This window comes from Cupressus sempervirens, chromosome 6 (genome assembly GCF_028749045.1).
Source record: "Cupressus sempervirens isolate cs-2001-9-10 chromosome 6, ASM2874904v1, whole genome shotgun sequence".
NCBI lineage: Eukaryota > Viridiplantae > Streptophyta > Pinopsida > Cupressales > Cupressaceae > Cupressus > Cupressus sempervirens.
Genome location: NC_143123.1, coordinates 519,624,842 through 519,645,553, shown reverse-complemented (window position 1 = coordinate 519,645,553; position 20,712 = coordinate 519,624,842).

Here is a 20,712-nt window from a genome sequence, read left to right as displayed (position 1 = left end):
AGGCATTCTTAGTAGAATGGGTAGTTTTCATCATGGAGCATCAAAATTGGTTAGGAGGCAGATATGGAAGCTTGTTGAAGCCTGAATGTGGAAAAAGCAATTTTAAAAAGATTATATTGCATTCTAGAGGCCATTTAACTAATTTTTACATTTGCCTTGATTTGAGATCTGGCATCAAAAATGATTATTATTTCATCAAGTTTAGGAGACACTTTATACTTTTGGGAGCCAAAATGGTTAAAGATTTCATTCACTAGTTTTAGAGAGAGATTAGAGAGATTATTTTAACTTCTTGAGGAGGTTTTCAAGTGGAAAGATGTAAAACATAGAGAAGATTAGGGAATTTATTCCTCTATATCATTCTCTTTCTCATTCTTTGTACAGGTTCTAGTTTTGGGGAGACAAATTACTCACTACTGAGATACCATTCTTCAAACTTTCTTCTTGTATGAACAACAATTAAGTGTTTATGCAGATAGTTTTCATTTTTTAGGTGATTTGTGAGTCATTTTTGTACATCTTTCATGTATTTTTTTTCAAAGAAAATGAATAAAAACACAACAAGGGGTTTTAATTTTAGTCTGAATCTTGTCTCCTACTCATGGATTTGTAATCTTTTCTAGTTTGTGAACAAAGAGCATAAACTAGGTTATATTTTGTTTAGATATGCAAGTAGTTGAAATGTCTTACTTGTGGAACAAAGAGCCATGTAATTGCTTGATGTTTGTCACAGGGTTTGCAGATTTCATGATAAGATAGTCTGAGTATGAGATTCATTTTGATATAGATGTCTTTTCACAAGGTGAAACATAGATCAGGGATCTTGATGTAGGAATTATGTCAAAGAATTTCAAGAGATGTATAGTTGTAATTCATGTTATTTCCCAATAGATAAGGAAGTGATCAGAGATAGGATCATTAGGTTTTGTTGCTCATACTTGGGTCTTGCTGTTATCAACATATTAAATCAATTTTCCCTTTTATGTTGAAAGTTATTCAAAGTCTAACCGTCACTTAGCTTACCAATTTCATGAGTCATGCTATTAGCTATTTCATGCTTGTGATTTCTTGGTTAAGTATAGAAGATTTAAGGGTTTCATTTGTTAATTCTAGATCCTGATTATGCTCATTGCAGTGGTCACATAATCATATCTTAAGAGGTTCACCCGCCTAGGTTTTACATAGCCTAAAGTGAAGGAGTGTAGCCTTATAGTTGGCCCAAGTTCCTAGTAAATTATGTCCATGATTAGAGATAGCTACCTATAGGCCCATTCTTTCTGTGTATACTTGGTTATTCAAACTCTGTTGAATCAGGACCCAACACATTCTTCTCCCACTTTGATATCAATGACAAAGGTGTCAAAAAAATAAGATAAAAATTGTGTTACTTTCCTTTGATCAACTTGAAATTCTCAAAATACATTCTACAAAATCAAGTTTGAGCTTTTCAAGATCCTTCTTCTAGTTCTCTTTAACTATATTAGATATACTGATAAGTGCGCAAAGTTCTTAAGATGCAAGGCCAACTACACTTTAGTCAATGTAGATAAATTTGCCATAGGATGCCTTAGCTGCAAGAAACTCTTCCAATTGCCTCTACAAAATGATAAATTTAGGATACAAATATTCTCTTATAATAGAGAATCTCTTTATTACCTTCTCCTTTTAAAATTCAATCACTAGTACATTTTCCCTTATTTTTCTACCAAAATTTTTGACCAAAGGCTATATTGGTCAATGATTTCATTTTTTTGTTTGTTTTTATCCATGAGTTGGTTGAAATTTTGACCAAACTAGCATTTTATGCCCAATTTGGTTGAAATTTCAACCAACTCGAGTTCATAACAAAAAAAGATAATTTTTTTTTGCTTATATTTTGTGCTGGCTAGAGGAGATTTTGTCTGTATTGCCATGGGAGCTTTTTGAGGTAAGTCTTTTTTTTGGTTTTGTCTACATCCACTCCTTTGTTCTTTTGTAACCTATTTTGGAATGAATACAAGGCATACAAACCATTTGGAAATGCTAAATCATTTGACAAAATCCTTTTGATAAAATGCTTTGTGTTTGGTAGAAAGAGAACTCATAGTCATAGCACATAGAAATCAAATGATTTAACATCGTTGTCAAAAGGCCTTTAGAGGTGTCTCCTATATGAGATAAAATTTTTTCAAAATTTTAAGGCAATAACAACACACATCAAATGTTTGAGAGAATATCTCAAGGAAAGTAAAAGAAATAGGGACACACAAATATTGCAAAGGAGAAGCAATCTCGAAATAGGGGTTCCCAAGTAGCTTGGATAAGACTATTATCTTCATTAAAGATAGGTATTTACTATAGAATCTATGCCATATAATCATATATGGGTGATACAATCTAAAAATTATAAATAGAGCTATAATAATTGAGTTTATTTACATACATAAAGAAATACAAAGAGAGTTTATCTCCTTGATATGTGCTTCTTTAAGAATGAGAAATAGGAAATGGATAATTATTGATAATCTCAAAAAACAAATTATAAGCTATTCCTTTGAATCTAACAATAATTAAAATTGAAAAAATATAAGTTATTTTCCAAAATAATCAATATATCCGTTCATGAGACTTAGAAAGATTGACTCTCCTGAATGTAGAATACTATAAGTTTTCAACATTCTCTAATGAACATGAAGGAATTATTCACGTAAGTTTTTAGAAAAATATAGAATGGTTATTATCATAAAAAGATATTTTTTAGACATTAAAAAAACTCAAAATGTGATCTTTCTTAGGAGGTGTGTAGTTTCTTGGAATCCTTCAATATATCACAAGAGCTTTGATAAGTACACAAAAGTGAGAAACAACCTCTATTTGGATATTCAGTGGATCCAAATCGAATCCAAATCCATACTCTCTTTGAATCTCATTGAAATGAATATTAATTTGGTTGATTGAACAACTATATTAGCATAAAGATCCAAATTTGAAGCATGTCTGAGGAACCATGAAAGTATTTGGGAGAAACATGTAGTAGGAATATTTTCCAGCACATCTAAGATAGGAACTTATAATATTTGATATCATGAGTTAGGTATCACAGTTCTCATCTTCCATAGTTAGGTATGACTTTTTAATTATAAAGTTAGGTATCATAGTTCTCATCTTCCATAGTTAATCTATATTGATTTTTCTTGTCTCATGTGAATGATTATATACATTCCAATTCTCTCATAGAGATTCTATACAGTAAGATTTTTATCTTTATTTTTACTATACCATTCTTCTTATATTATTAAATTATGATGGTTGCTAGATAAAATATTATTGAAACATAATTTCTATTAAGATATATTTGTTTTGAATATTTTTTGAAACTTTGATAAGAAGGAGCACTCAAGTGACAATCTTGATAGTTGCTAGAAAGTTCTCTTGACTACATCTTATCATTCTTTCTTTCATGATTAGCCACCTACTAAGGAAATTTCTAAAGAAGAATGTGGTACTACCCTTAGTTGGAGCTCTAGAAAATATAATAGTTAAAATCCACCTTCTATTGGTAATAGATAAACTATCTAATATTTTGTAAACTTTATCCTTTGTTTTTATTCTTCTTAGACTTTGAAGATCTATCTTTCTACTATCTTGTGTATAAATAGTAAGCTACAAAAATTATTATTATTATTAACATAATATTTCCTTACTAATATGAATTAAAGCCAGTGTCTATCAAGCCATCACAAATCCTAAATTCTACAAAGGAGAATTTGAAAAATAAACCAAACTCCCCATTTGATAAGATAAAGGTTTCTAGACATAGATTTGCTCAAGAAGAGTTTAGAGATTTAAGTTTCTAGACATCCTCCAAATCTGATCAAAGGGAGTTTGAAAAAAAACTTACTCCTCCTTAATATAGTAAGAACTAAGTTTCTAGACATCCTTTTTTTCCATTCAAGGAAAGTTTGGAGAAAAATACAAACTCCCCTAGATAAGATTTAAGTTTCTAGAAGTCCTCTAAATCAGTTCAAAAAGAGTTGAAGAAAAAGCTTACTCCCTTGTTAATATAATAGGATTTAAATTTATAGACATACTCTACATCTTAGAAATAATTAGAAGAAAAAAAATTCCCTCATTGATAAGATATAAGTTTCTAATTATACACACAAACTCTCTCAATTTGTGAAGACTAAATGCATTGATAATGGATAAACTGGGCAGTCTACCAAGAGCTCAGACATTATCACACTGTGGGATCAAAATAGTTTCCCTCCAAACCACATAAAACACCCAAATTCCAATCATTGATTGGTATGACTTGGGCTCTTAGCATCTTCAACAAGAGACCATTGTAGCAATCTCTAGAGCTGCACAAAATTGGGGTTTCTTTTAGGTAATCAATCATGGAATCCCACACTCTTTGACTTCTTAAATTCAAGAAATGGGTAAATATTTTTTCAATCTTTCCATGGGGGAAAAGGAATTGTATAGAAATGAATAAGTTGGGAGCCCTATTGGCTATGGAAGAAAATTAGGATACACCCAAGATGCTAAATTGGAATAGGGAGATTATTATTAGAAAGGATTGAAAATGGGTTGATGTTAAAAGTATCCTAGATGCCCTCACTATTAATAAAGCTCTTATTAATTGTTATCATTTGTTAAGTTTGAATAGATTCGAACTTAAGACTTCTTAGATAAGAAGCCCACAACTTTCAACACAACTTATCATTGTTGAAAGTGTAATTTATAAGCAATTCATAAGATATTGGCTTATATTGAAGATACTTAATCATACTAATATACAATGGTTATTTTAGTTGAAAGAACATGTAATAAGAAATGGGATATATATCGAACCTTATATAGTTGTATAATCTTCAATGACCATTGTTTCAATTCATAATAATCTCACCAAGATAAGTTTATCAATATTGATCTATTGTGACTTCAATGTTGCTGAGATATAATTAGTTGAATGGTTGTATACTTGTTTTGCTTTGCACTTAAAATGATTTTTGTACTTTTATATGTATTGGAATGACTTCAATAAATAAGGTAACATAGAGCCACATCTCGCATAGAGACATGTCTCTACGTGAGACATGACATTTATGAACTTATCATTTGTTGCCATTAACAGTTGTTTGATTAACCTTACGTAGTGATATCATTATCACAATCATGATTGATTATATATGCTATAATACACCATAGTATATCAATATTAATTATCAATGCTCTTGAGAAATAATATGATTATTATTTATTTCAATATAATTATTCATGTATATGTATTTAATAATATGATTGTTATTGAATACATATACACAATTGGTGATTATTAATTCACTAATTATTAATCATATATATCATAGAGATTAATTATGATAAGGTAAAGGATAGAGATCAAATGTTCAAGGCCAACATGCCACTTATACATTTGATTTCATCGGTTAGAGTAATCTAACTAAAGTTGCAAATCTTTAACAGATTTAATAACCCACGTACTTCTTTAATACAATACTTCTAATTTTTTTAAAATCAATTGCATAAAATAAAAGTTCAAGAAGCAATTGAATTGAACTTTTATTTTATGTAATTGATTGAAAGTTAGAAGTTCAATAAAAGTTCAAAGGTCAAAAATCTTGGTGAAAAGTTCAAATTTCAACTAAAAGAATGATTGGTGTGTGAAATGATTAAGTCCATTACTTAATATCTTTTATGAATTATTGATCTATTTATTTGACTAAATTGACAATCCACCAAGGAGTTATAACTCATAATCACTCATCAGATGTAATACAACAATCTTATCAGAAAAGGGAAAGGAAACCGAATAGGGGTGTAGGAATATGGGCCCTATCCATTAGGTAGGTACTAATTGAGTTGGTTGTGTGTGGGTCCCCATTGAGTTGATTTCTTGTGGGCTAAGGAGTTAGATTGAATTAGTTGCTTGTTTGATGCTATTGGGATTAATTGTTGAGAATAGTCTATCAAAATCCTATGGTGTTTTCCCCTCAAGTTTCTAATGTGGCTAAAGCTCTAGTATGCATGTTTACAAATAGAAATATTAATTATATTTTTTTTAATGATTGATTCTTCTCTTAAATTCAATAACTACTATGTAATTGAGTCACCTCTCTTCACTTGCATCCTCAAGGATCTTAAGTCACCATACACCTTAACATATCATTCTCTAACCTTCTACAAGGTTTATTGGCCAACTGACAGGTCTAGCCCTTCCCAATATTCCAATTCGAAAGTTGCACTAGGAGGCCTAAAAGGGGCTCATTTCTAGTAGCCCTATTTTTTACAAATTTACTCTAAACTTAAAAAAATTCCACACAAACACCAAAAATATTTATAAAATCTCTTAGTATGTGTAAAACTATATCTAAATCTCTAATGTTGGCTTAAGATCACAAGTTTTTAGCTCTTTTCTACTGAGCCTAGTTCCTACACCTTTTAGGCTTAAAATTTTTGTTTGGCCTTATAGGCTCATTCCCATGAAGCCCATGAAGAAAATTCTTACACAAAAATCATTGTCATGGTATTTCCATCCTTTCCATTGAAGCTTTTTCCTTCACTAGTCCTAGAACACCTTCTGTGTTGTGATTCTTAGCAATCAACACGTTAAACTTGCAATCACAGTCATCAAATTTAGTGTTGCATCTCCATTTAATGAAAACTCCTAATATACTAAACTGTCATCCTATATCCACCTTCCAATACATATTTCCAATAGGTAGAAAGAATTTTGGGTTGTGAGAATGAAAGAAAACAAAAATTACCTCTAAACCCTCAATCAAGACTTCGGGTAAACACCAAGTATGAACAAATCTTAAACTTAAAAAGGAATGTTCCTTATTTGAATTAAAATCATATTCCTTCACAATATATATATTCAAATTGATCAGACATGAAAACAATTACTTACTAAAACAATACTCCAAGTTTAGAAATAATATTGTTGACTGTGCACATAGTTGCTGTAAAAAATATTCCATTGTCCATTCCCAAATCTGTATAGGGTGTCATTAATGTTTTAAGGTGGGAAATAAACAAATATTTAAATGCTTCCCCTATCTTTTCAACTTCATCTACCACAAATCTCATCAAATAAAGCTTTGACTATTGAGCTTCCATATTTTTTGTAAGCATACTTTTAGTACCCCTATTTCAAAACTTCAAATATCTAGTTGTCCTCGTCAGTTTTCCCATAAGTTACCTGAACTTTCTTTAAACATGATGTTGTAAAAGATGAAGATCATAATCTTGAGATGTAGATGTAAAAGTTTTATGCCTCAGATTCAGAAGTTCAAATGTCAGAGTTCAAATCCAAGGTTCAAGTTCAGATTAATGGTCCAAGTTCCCAAGTGTAGGCTTGTTGCATGCCAAATGGAAAACTTTAATATATCAAACTAATGCAAACAAATTTGAATGTTGCAACCTCTCACAAGGGATAACTCTACTATATGTTGCTCATAATGATAGTTTCATAAAGATATGGTGACATTGGAAAAATCAGTATGAAGGCACGACTACTTTTTGGGAAGATGGCTTATGTGGATAATTATAAAACTTGTAATATTGCTATCAAGATTTACAAGGAAGATGGAATGCCTCATACATAAGATTTGGGCTAGGGTACAAACAAGTTTCATAAACTTTAGTCATAATGCTGATGCAACCTGGAGAACTATTCACAACCAATTTTGGTGAATCGCAGAATGTCTATGAACTGTTTGACAAATGTCAACATAATTCTGGTGTAAATCAACCAACACATTCACATGTTCTGAGATCAGACCCTGAAAATCACAGAAGGTCGGAGGTCAACCCAAGTCTATCTCTCCACCAACAAGTTTGTGATCCCAATTCAAGGGACTGGTCAAAGAATATCAAGATTAGCTTCTCAGTTTCAACAAGATATGAATGAGGATTCATGGTGATGGCCATTAGACCACACATTCCAAATGTCTCGACTCACAGAGACACTCAAAGGTAGTGGAAGGTATATTTATCATTCCTAAAATGCCCATATGGTCAGGACGACAATCATTTTAAAGGAAAGGTACGGGGAATGTGCACAATTCATTTGAAAGTAATAGTGCAACTCATGGCTTTCCCCCCATGATTCAGAATCCTGAATTCATAAAATGCATGGATGTTGTTTGAATGTAGCTGCTTAAGAAAAATAGGAACATGAAGTGACTATGGGGTGCAAACAGTTGTTAGTCAGATTTAATTGATAATGATACCAATCATCATGCGAAAAGAACATGTGGCAGAAATAGATAAGATTATTACAACTGAGCCTGGTTGCAGCTAAGAAAAGCCTTGTTGAGGTTTCTTTGATTCTGCCAACAATGTCATGAGTAATCAGATCACAGCTTCACATAATCACGCAGTTAAATCCACGCTGCCACTCGATGATGATGAATTTGATTAGGATGAAGCTACTTCAAATGAAACGAAGACACCTAATTATAAGTTTCCCACTCATAGTTTCGATAATGGGTTGGTGAGGGAATTGGATGTAGGTAGGTCGGTTGTTGGTCACATGGTAAAGGAGTTTGAGCATAGAACTCAAGTTTTTAATGATGATGCTAACTTTTTGGTGGAGGTGAAGTTTGGTCGGGCAGAAGCGAATCTTAATCCTAATGAAGAACTCCAAAAGTTGAAACAGAGATTCGATGTTTGGAAAAAAGATTATAAATTTTGATTACGTGAGACAAAGGGAATTCTACACAAGATTGGAAGTGTAGACTTAGTTGCAGAAAAGACGAAGAAAAAATGGTGGGTAAAGAAGACTAGCTAACAATGTCTATCTCCTATCCTCGGTGTTATGCAAAGCAATCTGGCATTAATTATTTTATGTTATGATTTGTTCTTTGTACATACCCTATTCATGGTATACATCATTTTCTTGCATGGCCTTTGACCTGAGAAGTAGCTTAAATTTAACTCTTTTGGGCATATTCATGGTGAATGCCAAGTGAGAGCAAATGATGAACATATGAAGGCTTCTATCCAGAGTACTTTGATGAGCTTTAATACATTGAGGATTATTTAGCAGAAGGTATTAGTGTTGACTCTCAATCCATTTTATCAGGATGAACTTCAGCCTTAAATAACAGGTAGAAGGTGACATTGTAAAAGTTGAAGGCAATTTTGAAGATAAGAGATCTTCCAAGCTTACTCAAGATGATTTCTTGCATCTTTTATCCCTCTTTAACAAGGCTGAATTTGAAAGGTTCCAATTTCAGTAGCCAAGAACACATGATCGATCAAGATAAATGGAGAATCTGAAAAGAAAAATAGAAAAAGGGAAATTAGAAAGAAGGAGTTATGAAACCAAAGGTCATCATGCGAAAAATGAAAAGCCACCATAAGAAGAAGCTGAATAGTCATCTTGGAGAGCTATTTATTGTAAACTCTTTTCTTGAAAGAGGGGGTCTTCTTCTTGACTGCAGATAGTCAGAGAGCTGGAACAGAAGAGAAGGCATTTAGTTTAGATATTTTATTGCATTGTATATAGGTTCTGCTTTTTCTGCATACAGTTGGAGAGCTGGAGTAGAGGGGAGAGCATTCAATTTTCTGCATTTTCATTCATGCATTAGAGATGGATATTTTGGTTCTTTGTAATAGATTTGGCTATAGATTGTAAGCAGATGTAATCCGAGTATTATGTTTGATGTGTTCAAAACAAGAAAGGTTTTGTTATGAATTAGAGCATTTAGGCATCACTTTTTTTGATTACTTCTAATCTGAGTATTGTTATAATTAGTCTTAAGCACTTTCTTGCATTCTTAGCTAAATGGTGAATGGGTGATAGATCAGAGTACTTTCATCTATTCATGTTACAAAGTTTCAGATGTTTTCTTTTTAACTTCATGTCGCTATATTTGCATTCATTGAATCCATATTGCATCATCAATGCCAAGGAGTCATAAGATGTGTGAGTTCTCGAAGTTGGCTAGGTTTAGGATCTAAATTTTGCCTGAGTTAATCTTGTCTAGGATTGACTTGGTTTTCCTCTTCCGTTCTCGGGTTAAGAACACACCCACTTAGTTTAGGCAATAAAACAAATTCATTGCATATCATTCCATAAGGGAGCTGTACCTTCCAATTTAGAGGAAATCTATCAATCTCATGATAGATTATCCAACTGTTGGCATCTAATTGTTCTTTCAGATTTGGGCATTTGGAGAGTTTATTTAAAAGGACAATCTGTTTACCAACAGATTTTTGGCGACTCCGTTGGGGACTGGAAAAGAAGATCAGTGTTTAGATTTTACTTCCTCAGTATTATTGTTATCTCTACAAGAAGTTGGCAACTCCATTTTTATTCTCATATTTTCTAGTTGAAGAATCCAGTGCTTTCATTCTCAGAAACTTTATTATCTTGCAAGAGATTGGCGACTCCATTGTAAAAAGATCATGCCTATTAGAATAGATTTTTGAAGAACTTGCTGAAAAATTGGTTGCTCATGATTGAGGTAACATCATTATCTTTCCATAAATTTGATTCAGATTTCTGTTACTCTATTGTGCAAATAATCTCAAGAAATGTATCAAGGTCAAATTCTTCTGAGAAATGATTTAAAATATAAAAAGAGACTTTCGCCATCTATTAAAGAGATTGTGATTGATGATGATCCTATGCTTCAACAACTTTGGAGTAAATTTAAAGAGAGTATCAGTTATGCCACAAGAAACAACTTGAGTATAGCTCAAGACCATCGGTCTAGAGAATTTTGGAAGTTGATTGAAAAGAGATTCTATGTTCTCCAGGAGTTTAGACAGAAAAGCACTGATGCGAGTTCTAAAAAGGATGCTTTATCTCCTCCCATCTTCACTGCTTTAAGAGAGCCTAAATTTTCTTCATCCTCAGTGTTGCCATGGATGAGCCATCAGCATGAAGAAAGTAATCAGCATGAAAAGCATTTCCAGCCTGAACCATCACAAGAAGAAGAAAAGGTTGTTACTATTCCTTGCTTCTCAATAGTATTTCCTATGGAATCATTAGTTACACCTTTAGATCCATCATTTAAGGTTGGAAATGAGACTTGTTCTCCTAATGCTGAACCTGATGCAGTAAGTATAAATCTAGAACCACTCTCAGAACTGCAAACAAAAGAATCAGTTTTGGTCAAGCATGCTGAAATCATTGAAGTTGCAGAAAGCATTTCTAAGGTTGATAGAATCAATGAGTAGAATGAAGAGATCATATCGACCAATGGTTTGAATTTTGAACAGAAAGAGAAGCTTGGTTTCCCAGAAGCACAACTTTCAGCAAATGAAGACAACCTTCTCAATGGTGAAGAATTGGTAAGAACAGTTGACAAAGAATTTTCTTTCATACCTTCATTTACCTTTGATTTTGAAAGTTTCAGATTTGAAGAAAATAAGGATAAACCTTTGCATGAAGTCTCTGATGAGAAGGATCAGATAGTTAATGCAAAACGTGAAGAGTTGAACTCCATTGAATTTTTTTGTGAAATTGATTATGAAGTTGCAAAGGTTTGTGATGATACTATGTGTCTTGAAGAAAAAGTGGAAACATGTTTTGTCAAATCTGAAAATATGATTGAAGAAATGATCAACAAAATTGAAAGAGAACTAAATGAGGATTATATTTTAAATTGTTGTCTTCTGGAGAACTATCCTAAAAAAAACATGCTGGCTGCATTATGCCTTAGTGGTCATCAAAATTGAATTTGAAGATGTAGCAATAACAAATGATGAAAAGGAAGGAATTGCAAAAGATAATGAGGTATTGCAACATTATGAAGAAGATAGTGAATCTGATTATAATCCTCCTAGTCTGGAATACTCTTCCATAATTAATCCAGATATTGAAATTGTGAATTCAGATGAACATCTTGCTATAGAAAATAAAGAAGATATCTCAGCTTGGATGGATGCTGTAGCAAATAAGGAATCCTTCAATTTCAGCCGTATCTTGAAATCTGAAGTTGTTAATGATAAAGCCTGTGATTGGTATGATGATATTCCACTTCCAAAAGCTTTTCAATCTTTTGATTATGTTCATTCTGATTTGAAAGATGATATCCTTGCTGAGAGTGGTAATGGAGTAAATGGATGTGAGTGTTTTCAAGAAGTTCTTTTAGAGTCACTTGAATATTCTACCAGTCTGGATTTGAAAATTGATATCCTTGTTATAAGTGACAAGGTTGAGGAGAATAGATGCAAGTATGATTCAGTGATGTTTGTAGAGTCCAGTGAGTTTCCTTCTTCACCAAATAGGATAGAGCATGTGAAAGACAGTATGTAGGTAAATACGGAGCAATCAAAAGTATATGATGAGGCATGGCTATTTGGCAAAGTTCTATGGGTTACTATGTTACAAATAGCTTTCGAACTCAAATTCAGTAGTTAAGGATTGGCCAGAAGATGTTAATGTTGTTGCAAGCTGGTGAACATTCTCCTCTATGCCGAAAAGGTTCATATTTCTCTCTTCCTACAAATGGTCATGTATGAATCTTTCTTTGCTTTTGGTCCTGTAGGTGAGGTCTCCTCACCTTTTGTAAATAAGTTTTGCTTTCCAATTTTGTTGTGTTGTAGTGTAGCTTCTTCTTGCTTAGTTGTTGTGGTTGTTTTTCTCTCGCTTTGTTTCAATCTTCCCTACTCCCCTCCACCCTCCATATATGAACTTCCTCATTAATCTTCGGTCTAGACTCCATAACCCAATGCTTAAGGTGCTTGCTTAACTAGAGATGCTGGATCCTCTATGCACCTTGCAGTACGTATTCACCAGTCAGAGCCAGCTGTAGGCATACTTTTAGTACCCCTATTTCAAAACTTAAAATATTTGGTTTTCCTCGTCAGTTTTCCCATAAGTTACCTAAACTTTCTTCAAACATGATGCTGTAAAAGATGAAGGTCATAATCTTGAGATGTAGATGTAAAATTTTTATGCCTTAGATTCAGAAGTTCAAATGTCAGAGTTCAAATCCAAGGTTCAAGTTCAGATTGATGGTCCAAGTTCCCAAGTGTAGGCTCGTTGCATGCCAAATGGATAACTTTAATATATCAGACTGATGCAAACAAATTTTAATGTTGCAACCTCTCACGAGGGATAAATCTACTAAATGTTGCTCATAATGATAGTTTCATAGAGATATGGTGACAATGGAAAAATCAGTATGAAGGCACGACTACTTTTTGGGAAGATGGCTTATGTGGATAATTATAAAACTTGTAATATTGCTATCAAGATTTACAAGGAAGATAGAATGCCTCATACATAAGATTTGGGCCAGGGTACAAACAAGTTTCATAAACTTTAGTCATAATGCTGATGCAACCTAGAGAACTATTCACAACCAATTTTGGTGAATCGTAGAATGTCTATGAACTGTTTGACAAATATAACCATAATTTTGATGTAAATCAACCAACACATTCACATGTTCTAAGATCAGACCCTGAAAATCATAGAAGGTCAGAGGTCAACCTGAGTCTATCTCTCCACCAACAAGTTCGTGATCCCAATTCAAGGGATTGGTCAAAGAATATCAAGATTAGCTTCTTAGTTTCAACAAGATATGAATGAATCTTGAATGAGGATTCATGGTGATGGCCATCAGGCCACACATTCCAAATGTCTTGACTCACAGAGACACTCAAAGGTAGTGGAAGGTATATTTATCATTCCTGAAATGCCCATATGGTCAGGACGACAATCATTTTAAAGGAAAGGTACGGGGAATGTGCACAATTCATTTGAAAGTAATAGTGCAACTCATGGCTTCCCCCCCATGATTCAGAATCCCGAATTCATATAAAATGCATGGATGTTGTTTGAATGTAGCTGCTTAAGAAAAATAGGAACATGAAGTGACTACGGGGTGCAAACAGTTGTTAGTCAGATTTAATTGATAATGATACCAATCATCATGCGAAAAGAACATGTGGCAGAAAAAGATAAGATTATTACAACTGAGCCTGGTTGCAGCTAAGAAAAGCCTTGTTGAGGTTTCTTTGATTCTGCCAACAATGTCATGAGTAATCAGATCACAGCTTCACATAATCACGTAGTTAAATCCACGTTGCCACTCGGTGATGATGAATTTGATTAGGATGAAGCTACTTCAAATGAAATGAAGACACCTTATTATAAGTTTCCCACTCATAGTTTCGATAATGGGTTGGTGAGGGAATTGGATGCAGGCAGGTCGGTTGTTGGTCACATGGTAAAGGAGTTTGAGCATAGAACTCAAGTTTTTAATGATGATGCTAACTTTTTGGTGGAGGTGAAGTTTGGTCGGGCAGAAGTGAATCTTAATCCTAATGAAGAACTCCGAAAGTTGAAACAGAGATTCAATGTTTGGAAAAAAGATTATAAATTTTGATTACGTGAGACAAAGGGAATTCTACACAAGATTGGAAGTGTAGACTTAGTTGCAGAAAAGATGAAGAAAAAATGGTGGGTAAAGAAGACTAGCTAACAATGTCTATCTCCTATCCTCGGTGTTATGCAAAGCAATCTGGCATTAATTATTTTATGTTATGATTTGTTCTTTGTACATACCCTATTCATGGTATACATCATTTTCTTGCATGGCCTTTGACCTGAGAAGTAGCTTAAATTTAACTCTTTTGGGCATATTCATGGTGAATGCCAAGTGAGAGCAAATGATGAACATATGAAGGCTTCTATCCAGAGTACTTTGATGAGCTTTAATACATTGAGGATTATTTAGCAGAAGGTATTAGTGTTGACTCTCAATCCATTTTATCAGGATGAACTTCAGCCTTAAATCACAGGTAGAAGGTGACATTGTAAAAGTTGAAGGCAATTTTGAAGATAAGAGATCTTCCAAGCTTACTCAAGATGATTTCTTGCATCTTTTATCCCTCTTTAACAAGGCTGAATTTGAAAGGTTCCAATTTCAGTAGCCAAGAACACATGATCGATCAAGATAAATGGAGAATTTGAAAAGAAAAATAGAAAAAGGGAAATTAGAAAGAAGGAGTTATGAAACCAACGGTCATCATGCGAAAACCGAAAAGCCACCATAAGAAGAAGCTGAATAGTCATCTTGGAGAGCTATTTATTGTAAACTCTTTTCTTGAAAGAGGGGGTCTTCTTCTTGACTACAGACAGTCAGAGAGCTGGAATAGAAGAGAAGGCATTTAGTTTAGATATTTTATTGCATTGTATATAGGTTCTGCTTTTTCTGCATACAGTTGGAGAGCTGGAGTAGAGGGGAGAGCATTCAATTTTCTGCATTTTCATTCATGCATTAGAGATGGATATTTTGGTTCTTTGTAATAGATTTGGCTATAGATTGTAAGCAGATGTAATCCGAGTATTATGTTTGATGTGTTCAAAACAAGAAAGGTTTTGTTATGAATTAGAGCATTTAGCCATCACTTTTTTTGAGTACTTCTAATCTGAGTATTGTTATAATTAGTCTTAAGCACTTTCTTGCATTCTTAGCTAAATGGTGAATGGGTGATAGATCAGAGTACTTTCATCTATTCATGTTACAAAGTTTCAGATGTTTTCTTTTTAACTTCATGTCGCTATATTTGCATTCATTGAATCCATCTTGCATCATCAATGCCAAGGAGTCATAAGATGTGTGAGTTCTCGAAGTTGGCTAGGTTTAGGATCTAAATTTTGCCTGAGTTAATCTTGTCTAGGATTGACTTGGTTTTCCTCTTCCGTTCTCGGGTTAAGAACACACCCACTTAGTTTAGGCAATAAAACAAATTCATTGCATATCATTCCATAAGGGAGCTGTACCTTCCAATTTAGAGGAAATCTATCAATCTCATGATAGATTATCCAACTGTTGGCATCTAATTGTTCTTTCAGATTTGGGCATTTGGAGAGTTTATTTAAAAGGAAAATCTATTTACCAACATTTTTAAAGAAAAGTTGCATGACAACTTTTTTTGAAATTTTTTGCAAATTTACATTTTTTCCAAAAATATAACACAAGAAATTTATCAAGGTCATCTAACTAAACCTAAAATATGAATTTTTTTTATGCGACATAAAATTGATGATTTTTGATCAACTCCCATGTTTGAGCACCTGTTGACCACCCCTTGACATTTCTAGAAACCTTAGAAATCATGCAATCCAAATGTAAAAAATGCATAAAAATAAAAGCTAAACTAACTTGTTTCAACTTGGACACTTATTGACCTTCACACTCTTCTCCTTGGTTTTTAAATACCTTAATAAGGACTTAGGCCCCCTGCACCATACTCCCTTCATTTGAGAAAGTCAAGTCCATTGAGTTGCTAAGTGTTGAAGGTTTGTACCATGCTTGATGATGTCTTCTTTAGTCATCCATGTTGCTTCTACTTCAGGAAAACCCTACCATTTCACCAAATACTCTTTGTATGTCTTCTTCCTAGTCTTCTTGACTTTCTTGGTATCTAAAATGCATTTGAACTTTAATGGTTTGTTTGGTGGATGATCCTTTATCCAATCTACCTTGATGCTGTCACAAGAATCTATGCTGCTATTGTCCCCTTTGTATAATTTTAGATTAGCAACATTAAAAATGGGTGATATGCCAATCCCTTGTGGTGGATTATTAGATAAAGAGTAGAAAAGAAAAGCGTGATGTGTTTTCTTTATTTTAATCACATTTTTTCTAAACACACATTGCTTTATAAAAATAAATGTTCTCTGAGGAATAGAAGGTAAGTCGCTCTTCTAGGAATTGCAACAAGGAAAGAACCCTTTAGGGTAATTAGAGCTAACTTCACATTTTGAATCATGTCTTGATAATATATCAAATTTAGAAACATGTAGTGGATTACAAGGAGTTTGGGGAAGATCAGCAAAATTAAGATGCTTTTATCAATAAGGATATCAATATGGACAATTCATATTTGGAACTTGTTGGTCTAATTTTTTACAATGCAAAAATTATGGAAAAATTTAGTGAAAAATCAATTAAGTCGTTAAAATGTTGCAGATTTGGGTTTTGTTCCTTGTATTTTCAAATCCTTAGATTTGCCCTAGTTTTGAAAACCCTTAAAGTATTTTTAGAGAAATTTTTTAATGATATATGTTTCTACCTAAGGAAGGGCTTGTGCAAGCATGGGTTCTTTTTAATATTACTTAAACCTTACATGGCCATGCTTGGTTTGAAAATTGCTTAATCATTTTTGAAAATGCCTCTGATAATGCAAAGTTGTTACAATCGTTGATCTTGTTCAGATCAATGGGTATCGCATGCCCACAATTTTGATATGCAAGGTTTTTAAATAATGCGAGCATGCGACTTGGTGACACGTAGGGTTTACCTTTCTAAATTCCAGTGAACCATAAATTGTCAAGAATTTTTGTAGGTTTGTCAGTACTTTTGCACACATTCTGGATTTCTTGCGATATCATTGGTGGAGTCACTAGTAGAGATATGCAGTTTACCACCAAGAAGCATCAACCATTATTTCATTTGAATTAAGGGCTAGTGCTTTCCCCCAAGAAGGAGATGCTCATCCGATAAATAATGCGAGGAAGCAAATTTTTGATGTGTGGCAAGGTTTGACAAGATGGGCCCACCATTCTCAAGGATGGATGTCTTCCGTGGCAAGTGTTAGACAAGTTGGGATGGTTGGAGATTTTGATTCCTCACTTTGGTCAACATGATGATAAGGATGCTTGATTTTATGACCATTGATCTATCAAAGATTAAAGGCCAATGCATGCCTACATTTTGAAGATACACAAGAGATAAATAATGCGGGCAAGCAAAAATTGGACAAGTGGCAAGGTGGGGTCAGATAAGTTTTAATTGTATGCTGCAAGGTGCCACACTAAAAAATGACTACTGATGTGTACTGCCAAATGTGCCATTGAAGAGGTTTGAATGCTGAATGGAAGTAAAGTTTTATCAGTCATATATTTTTGAAAGATCTATGGTTAGTGCAATCCAGATTATGAAGCTACAAGTCAGATAAGAAAAGTGGGAATGCACCTTTGCGATGCGTGTCATAGTGGGGCCAAATTATGGAAGAATGTTGAGTCACACTATGTGGTCTGCCACTTGTGCTTAGCTGGAGCTACTTATGATGCATGCATGGAAGGTGTCAAAAATAAATGCAATAGTCAAAACATGTAGATTAAAAGTAGTCATGTCATTGGCCCAAGTGGATGATGCGAGCATAGAATGAAGAGTTGTTTCTGACCGTCGATCTTATCCCGATCAACAAATGGTGCTTTCCGCAATTCAAATTTGAGTGAAGTTTAAGGAAAGCGAGAATGCACCATGTAGACACGTGTCCATGGTGGTGTCTAAAGTTTTAACTCAAAAGCTCTGCAGGGCATAATTAGTGTCATCGTAGATCTTTTGAAGATTGAAAATTGGCGCAAACCCACAATTTGAATATGCTCGTTAGATAAGAAAACTGAGAATGTGCCAGCATGACACGTGGACTGAATAATGTCAAGTACTTGCTTGCTCAAAAGAAGATATGGGATCTACTGGCATGGAATGTTGTTAGAAGGAACAAACTCATATGGAGTTTTCTAATTGGTCAGTATAGTTGATTGGATTCTGTTCGAAAGTAAATTAACCTAACTATCGATCTTATCTTGATCAATGAATGGCAATTCCTTGCAATTCCAAGATGCGAGGAATTTAAATTATGCGGGAAAGTGCTATTGTGACACGTAGCCTTATTTTTAAAAGTCATAAAGCTTGTTACTTTTCAAATTAGAACCGTTCAATCTGGTGAAAATCTATGGATGGGATTCAAAAATTCTTGCAAATTGGAGGTAATGGTTATTGAGAGTAAATATGATTCAGATTTTATGCGTGCAATTTCAATGTATAAAAAGAACCCATGATCTCACCATTAATGAATTACCAAAGTGCAGAAAGAACATCAAGGCATACAAAATTTTTAGAGCCAGGACACAAAAATTCTTAGCTAGCACTCTAGTAAAATTTTAGAAGATATCACATAGTGCAGAAGTGCGAGTTTTGGCAGGTAAGTACTTTGTGACTTTCTAAGAAATTCAAAGTATCTACTGTTGTAAAATTTCTAGGGTTTTATTCAAAATGCCTCCCCAAAAAGAATTCACCTGGCAAACAAATTATTTGAAACATTCTGTGCACGATGATTTTCTTGAACAATTCCCCTTGTCAGTGCATGAAATAACTAAGGGGAGGGGACTCATTCCAAAACATCAGAGAGTAGTTGTAGTAGAAGGTTTTTATGACAAACCTAAGTGGGTAAGAGATGCCCAGGTTTCTATGGGGGGTCTGGAGTTGTTTAAGAAATGGTTTTTAGAGCAAAAACTGGACACTCCTATGAGCAATGTTTGGGAGTTCGATATTGGTAAATTAATAGTCCCCATAGTTTTCTTTGATAGTGATTTATTGATGGATTTGGCAAAGAAATATGATCCAATTACAAGGTGGGTAAAAAACCATGCTGGAGTGAATCTGTTTAGGGTTTGTCCTAAATTATTTAGTGAGGTCTTCAACCTCAATCCCAACCATGCTGTGCATGAAAATATTGATATGGATGACCTTCAGGCAAGGTATGATGCACAAAGGATTTACCCAAGAATAGGGCCACTATAGGAGCATGCTGCTAAAATTGGCACCTTGCCTCTGATTACAGCCAGTACCCCAGAACCATTGTTGAGAAGACATTTCAACCTGAGAGCTCAAGCACTATATTTTTCTCTTTGCAAGATTTTTGAGATAGATGAAAGTGATCAAATTCCAGGCTCTATTTTCCTTATAATGGCTCAAACCCTTCAATTTGGAATGGGTACTATTCTAGATTTTGCTACTTTTCTTGCAAAAGAAATTCACAATGGCCTAGTGGGGATAGCAAGGGGAAAAGTGGACAAACCATTCTATTGGTATTCATTTCTTATGCATGTATGCTTGTACAAGGGATTCACCTTTTTCTCCAAGGGTATGGAGCTAGAAAGAACTAGGGATGGGGAGAGGAATCTAGTATAGCTATGGAGTGTAGATATGACTTCAGAAGCTACAGATGCCAGCTGTGTGAGATTTGATAGATGCTTTGCTTCAAAGCTTAGGTTTCTTTTGAAAGGTGATAGCCCCAAAATTCCACAAGCATTTTTGGAATTGGTTAGACCCAAAGACCATGTACAAGGACTATTGGTTAGTCATAATTGGGGGGATATAATCCCTTATAATGTTTCAATTGTGATAAGAGTATATGGTTTTGTGGGAAAACCACATGTGTTACCCTTTCATGTGCCCTTGAAGATAGGGATTGCTGAGCTCTTATGGCAGATAGGTAGTATAGATGAGAGGGAATTGTCTAAGAAAGGCACCTTCTTTCCAATTGTTACTGTAGTGCATGATTTTGTCTTTGTTAGAAAAGGGTGGAAGAACCTTAGTTTATTTTTCGATAAATATAACATGGTAGAGTCTCATGCCAGATTCATTGATCCTGAGGGATTCTACGACCTCTTAAAAGAGAGGGTGAAAGTTTCTCGTATGCTACATCAAGTATACCATCTAGAAGATATAATAAGAAATGTTTTCACATTGCAAGAACAAGAAGTGAGGAAAGAGAAATGGATAGTTTTCAATAAGACCTTAGAATTCATTAATGATTTTGACCCCCAGTATGACCCACTGAAAGATAAGAAATATTGGGGAGCTAAAATGCAAGCATTAATGAATAATTTTGCTGTAATAATTTGAACCATGAATGAGAAGAAAGCTATATATGTTGAGA